At 52.1% G+C, this 6,000-nt stretch overlaps 1 protein-coding gene across 5 annotated transcripts in view; it reads left to right on the top strand.

Annotated features, from left to right (window-relative positions):
* Window positions 1-268: 268 nt before the first annotated feature.
* Window positions 269-6,000, top strand: part of HIVEP2 (HIVEP zinc finger 2) — a 136,040-nt gene continuing 130,308 nt past the window's right edge. For all 5 annotated transcript variants that reach the window (XM_035538425.2, XM_035538419.2, XM_050709702.1 and 2 more), the window contains exon 1: window positions 269-550. The gene's annotated coding sequence lies outside the window, so the exon portion shown is untranslated. The remainder of the gene's footprint in view (window positions 551-6,000) is intronic.

The raw sequence follows: 6,000 nt of genomic DNA, 5'->3' as shown, positions 1-6,000 counted from the left end.
CGCGGGCAGCGCCCATCACCCCGCGGCCGGGCGCGCCCCGCTCGCTCCGTCCCTCCCCTCCCCTCCCCTCCCTCCCTCCCTCCCTCACACGCCGCCGCCGCCGCGCTGGGGGACCCGGTGACGTCACGGGCGGCGCGCTCCCGGCGCTGGCTCGGCTCTCGCCGCCCCGTAAGTTGTGCCGTGGGAAGCGGCGCCAGGAATAGCCCGGCCGGGCTGCGAGCTGCGAGCCCTGCCTCGCCTCCCCTCCTCTCCCCTCCCCTCCTCTCCTTCCCGACCGCGGCCGCCGGCCTCCGCCTCGCCCCCGTCAGTGCCGCGGTGATGCTGGTGCGTTCCCGGCGGAGGGGCAGCGATGAGCTACCTTAAGATAAATACGCGAGACAGACGCCCCTTGGCCGCTGGAATATCTCTGCCTGGCCTTATATAAAGAAACGCCGCCGGCCGCCGAGCTCCGGGCAAACAGAGCGCCCGGCGGGAGCACCAGCACCGCCGCCAGCGGCAGCAAGGGCACCGGGAGGGCTCCGCTCCCTCCTCCTCCGCCGCCACTTCCCAGGTGAGCGGCTGACAGCCGCCCCGCGGGGCCGGGGGGGGGGACCGGGGCTGCGGGGAGGGGGCGCTTGACAGGCGGCGGGGGGGCGCCGGCCCGGCGGTGCCCGGGGCAGCGCGGCCGGCGGGGCTGGCCCCGGCGCCGGAGGGGGCCCGTGGGTGCCGGGGCCGGGCCTGTGCGGGTGACACGGCGCCGGGGAACGCGGGGAATACCCAGCCTGCGAGCGCACGCAGCTGGGGAGCGGGCTGCCTTGCGCAACCCCCTGCCGCGGCGGGGAGCGGGCAGGGTGAGCGGGGAGGGGGGTGCGCGGGGGCGCCCCGGCCGCGCTCTGCCCGCGGCCTCGGGGGGGGGGGGGGGGCGCCCGGGGCCACCCGGCGCGGCGGCGGCGGCCGGAACGCCCCCGCAGGGCGGGCAGGGGAGGGGGGACGCCCGCCGCCGGCCGCGTGTGCGCGTGTGAGTGTGCATATGTGAGCGTGTGTGTGCGTGTGCGTGTGCGTGTGTGTGTGTGTGTGTGTGAGCGTGTGCGCGGCGCGGCGGCTGTTCCCTGAAGTGGGTGGGCCGCGGGCCCGTTCCGGGAATGTTCCATGACGTGTGAGCGCCGCAGGAAGGGGGTTCGCGAGGGGCTCGGCAGCCGCCGCCGGCGGTGGTGGCAGCGGCGCGGGGTCTGCCGGGGGCACGGCCCCTTATGTAAGGCGCGCCGCCCGCCGCCGTTATGTAAGCGGCAGCCCCGGGAGGCAGCGCCGGGCCGGGCCGCGCCGAGCAGAGCCGAGCAGAGCCGGGGCGGGAGGGGAGGGCAGGGAGGGGAGGGGAGGGGCGGGGCGGGGAAGCCCGACCGGGGCTGGCGGGCAGGCGCCGCCCGCTCCTGCGCCGGGGGAGCCCGCAGCGGACGGGGGACGGGCGGCGGCGTCCCGGCCTCGGGGCTGCCCCCGGCGGGGTCCCGGCGCCTCCCCTCGCCTTGTCGCCGCGGGCAGGCGGCCGGGGCGAGCCCCGGGGCCGCGATAAAAGCGCTCCGGGAGGAATTCCCGGAAAAAGGGCTCGCCGGTTTTCGCGTTACTTGGCAGCGCTGGTCAAGCGCTGCCTCGAGGTGTTTTGTTTTCTTAATATGGTAATTGCAGGAATTAAACTTCTCCTCAGACATTACAGATCTTTTATTCCAATAACTCTGAAGTACCCTCTTACATTAAGCTCGCAGAAATATTCCTGAATTTCGGTAGAAACGTTCAGCTCGCTGATTTTCCCTTCTCTCATTCTGCAAGGAAGTAAACTTCGATATAAAACCCGACTCCTATTTTTTTTTTTTTTGTACGCTATTAAATACGGAAACACATGCCTGCTTAGCCAAGGGTGTCGCTTTCATTTATTTATTGATTTTCAACTTGCGCCGCATCTTGCCCGGGGATTGCTCGGCGGGGAGCAGGAGCGGTGCGGGCGGCAGAGGCAGAGCCCGGGCGGGCCGTGCTGCTGCAGCTCCCGGCGCAAGGGGGCTCCGGTCATCGCCCGAGCGCGGGGACACCGGCTAATTACGGTAATTACTGCACCCAGAGAGCCGCCGCACTGACGAGGAACAAACGCGGTGGGCCCGGCTTTTAAATTCTCTTGTTGCAGGTTGCCGCTGACTGCCGGAGGAGTTTGATCCTCGGGCCGTGAGGACACGGTGCGGAAGCCTCGGTGTTTTGATAGTGAAAATGATAGGCAGACGTGCTCCGAAACTGCAGCTGGTTTTAAAGATAGGAGACTCTCTGCCTGGTCGGCTTGCAGCGTGCGGATGTGTTTGGTTAGGTGCACGGTAACCAGGAGATTATATTTATTTACAGCTAGATGTTAAATCTTTCCTTATCCTTCCAGGCAGCAGATACTTCTGAAAGTTTAGATATGGATTACCCAAAACGGTCTGCATGATTCTTTTTTGCCTTTCTCGTTTTACAGAAAAAAAAAAAAAAGGCAGCATTGCAGATTAGGCTGGGAGGCTTTTTCCACTGAAGTTTTTCAAAGTTACTACCATCTTCAGTAAATAAATTTAAGGCTCCTGTGGTTTTCAGCGGTGCAAAGGACAACCGTGGTGTGGTACAAAGCCAGGGTGTCGTTGCTTTTGTTGATGGAACGACCCAAATTCTTCAGGTTTTATAGGATGCAACATTGCTGTTATTTTCCAGTGGCTACTGGGCAAAGCAGGTATACACCCTGGCTGTGGTGGCGTGCCACAGCATCGCTGCTGTGCTAAGAACAAAAGTGAGCAGCACTTGTCCCGAGGCACAAACGCAGAGGACTTTTAATTGTGTATCCAAGTCCGGTGGTGTGGCAACAGCGCAGAACGCCTCTTTGGAGAGACAGATTTTTAGATTCTCAAGTGACTAGATTGCCTCATATGTGAGATCTGTTTACAAACCTTCTTGTTACTATGAAGACAAAACAGAGAGCCATATGCATTCATGTGGTCCTTGCGGAATAATGGTACATGTGTCTGCTTGAGCGTTTGGCAGTATATCATGTTTAGTTTATGTGGTGGCACCCTGCAAGGCCATTCTTTTTTGGCTTTTAACTGTTTCTCATACCCTTGGCTGGGCTCACTTATGCGAATAAACCTAGGACACTAGTCTGCATGTTTGTGACCAAGCTGAAAGTTTTTAAAGTGTGAAATTTATTGTTGAGTGTTTTGCCAAATTTTCTGGTTTATTTGTTTGTCGAGGTGCTTCTTTTCAAAAGAATTAAAGCGAATTGGATTTAAACAAAAATGAAAGTAATGAGTGCCATTTTGCATGTCTCTCTTCTCATCGCTTTCAAGTCATCAGCAGGGGCAGTTACTGTTACTGCTTTTGACGTTTAACCATACCGGGTGAGGTAACGGGAATGCAGGAGCTGCGTGTCCGGCAGAAGTGCTCGGCTTGGCTAAATACTGCGATACTTACCCATCCAGAGAGAATATTTAAGAGTGTTACTGTAGGTGGGAAGATCAGTTATGTGGCTTGTAGCGTGTTATGAAATGAGGCAAGCTATCTTTCAAATTTCAGTATGGTGTGGTTTTGTAACACGCTGTGGTTGGCTGTATTGATAGCTCTGCACCCAGCTCTGCAGGTGGAGCTCAGCGAACGCCACTGCCACGGCATCCGCGCTTGGTTCCGCCTGTAAAGATTCCAGGTGAAATCCTCAGAGCTGAGCACCAGCTTTCTCCAGCTGTCCTAGCTCCTGGTGCAAGTCAGGTCCAGCAAAAGCTGGTTCTTATGTCACTGGCCTTCACAGGGTGAGGAGGGGAGAATCTTTCATCCGCCTTACGTCGATCATGGGGAAGAGATACTCGAACCTGAGAGTGCTGGGTTATAAGCCATTGGTCCTTCCCGCAGGAGGACTGCAAAATCATGAGCGGGTCTGGTGGGCTCATGTCTTCAGCAAGAGTTAATTGCTAATGCTCTTGGGATCTCCACAGAAGTGTTGTATGCAGCCTCTGCATACCTTTGCTACTTGCAAAGTTTGATAAGTTATGAGGAAACTGCTTTAAAAATCTTCGGAGAGGCAGGTTATTTTTTCTTAACAGATTTCTGAAGCAGCGTCTCTGAAGTGGTGTTATGGATTAAAATAACTATTTTTAAATTTACTTGGGTTTCTAGTGAAATTTAACGTTTTTTATTATTATTTTTTAAGTAGAAGGAACTGTCTAGCGGTTCCTGAAGAAGTAAAGAAACTGCAAAGGGAGACGTACGCTAGACAGAAAATAGAGAATAGCACATTTCATTGGTGTGTTTCAATCAGTAAGTTTGGATGCTGCATTTAATTAAAGTAGCACGGAATTATCACATAAGAGTGACAAGTTTCAAGCTGTCTGTGACATTTTATTAGGAAATAGCAGCTTTCTACAGCTTTGTTGCTCTTTGTAGAGCTTACATGGTTTTTATAAGACTTTGCAACAACTGTTATATTATGGCAGGAAATATTAAAAAGCAATTCATTGAGGCTGTATTTTTCTTTCTCAAGTGAAATTAGGACTTTTAAAAGTGCTTGTCTGACAGCCTGAGAGCAAAAATCCATTGCAAGTAGAAGTATTAGAAGTTTTTCCATCATAACCAACTGGCGAGCCACTACTCGGACCTTAAGAAATCATTGGTGAATTGAAAGGATTCGTTAATCTGTGGAAGCAATCAATCTTTGCATTTTTTTCAACTGAAATTGGCAAATGAGAGGCACCGCATACTTCTGGTCTTAGAATAATGAACTTTTGTTCATAAATTAAACAGTTGACTTGAACTAATGACTCATTTGTAGTGGGTTGCCCTCAGTAAGATTCGTCCCCAGGAATCTCTCTCACAGCGTTGTGGACGTGGAAAAGGGGTGAGAGGGTACGGGTTGGAGAAGCAATCTGATGCGCTGTTTCCAAATCCCTGATGTGAAATAATCAGAGGACGCACAAGTATCTTTGCCTGTCAAATTAAAAGTCTCTTAGCCTTTTTTTTTTTTTATTATTTTGTGATGGATTTCTCACCATCATTACTACGGTCTAAATGTAAGCGTTTCCTCTTGCTGTGGGGAAGCTTTGTGGATTCTGGGTGCCTATTTTCATTTGTCTTTCAGGCACGTTTTGTACATCTGCAAAACGGTTGCTCTCCGCTCTCTGTATGCCAGCGGAGTGTGGACCACGTCTGTTTATGCTCACAGCATTGCTTGTATTTCTGCATTTCCTCCTCCTGCCCTGGGCATGCCTCTTTTACTGTTTCTTGAAATTGGATGTTGCCTCTTAACTTTGTCAGTGAAGATCTTTGTATGAGTAAGCAAAAACCTCTCTGTGTTTTTTTTCCTCTGCTTTCCCTAGATGGGGATCTCAGGGCTTGTGCTCCAGAAAACGCACCACTTACATGATACTATTCTTCAAGTTCTACAGCGTACCAATGTGGATGTAATTATCTGATACAAATTTCCCCAGCATGTGGTTACTTTGGCATGACTAGTTTGGGTAGTGATTATATCCATTTTTTCTGAGTGTGTTTATGCATGTTCTGCCTCTGTCAGAGTAGGCTAGGTCTCAGTGGGAAAATTCTTTCTAAAACTGATGTAGAAAGTGTAAATAAGGTAGTAAAGTAGTTGGTAATGTGTTTGTGGTCACTTCGTGCACACATGGGTTTGTTTTGTTGCACCTCAGTTTGTGTAACAAAAAAAAAAGTTCTATTGGCTTATTTTTTTTTCATTTTTACTTGCAATTGACCGTGCTGTCCTAATACACCTACCAAGTCTGAAGAATGCCACTCTAATATGAAAGAAATTTCAACTTGTAGGAAAAAGATTATAGAGAATATCTGTATGTAATTTTAATTCATTGCAATTTAGTAAGTTGTAATAAGCTGCTGCAACTCTGGCTGAAATCTCTGATTTGTGTAAGCTGCCAAAGGGTAAAAAAGGATTTACAGTATTTTTTTCAAGTCACACTTTAATCCCTGTTGTGTTATCCAAGGGGATCTTCAGGTTTGATTGAT

The sequence above is a fragment of the Cygnus atratus genome, chromosome 3, assembly GCF_013377495.2.
Source record: "Cygnus atratus isolate AKBS03 ecotype Queensland, Australia chromosome 3, CAtr_DNAZoo_HiC_assembly, whole genome shotgun sequence".
Lineage (NCBI taxonomy): Eukaryota > Metazoa > Chordata > Aves > Anseriformes > Anatidae > Cygnus > Cygnus atratus.
The sequence above is the reverse complement of the archived record's forward strand: the minus strand, read 5'-3'. Positions and strand labels throughout refer to the sequence as shown.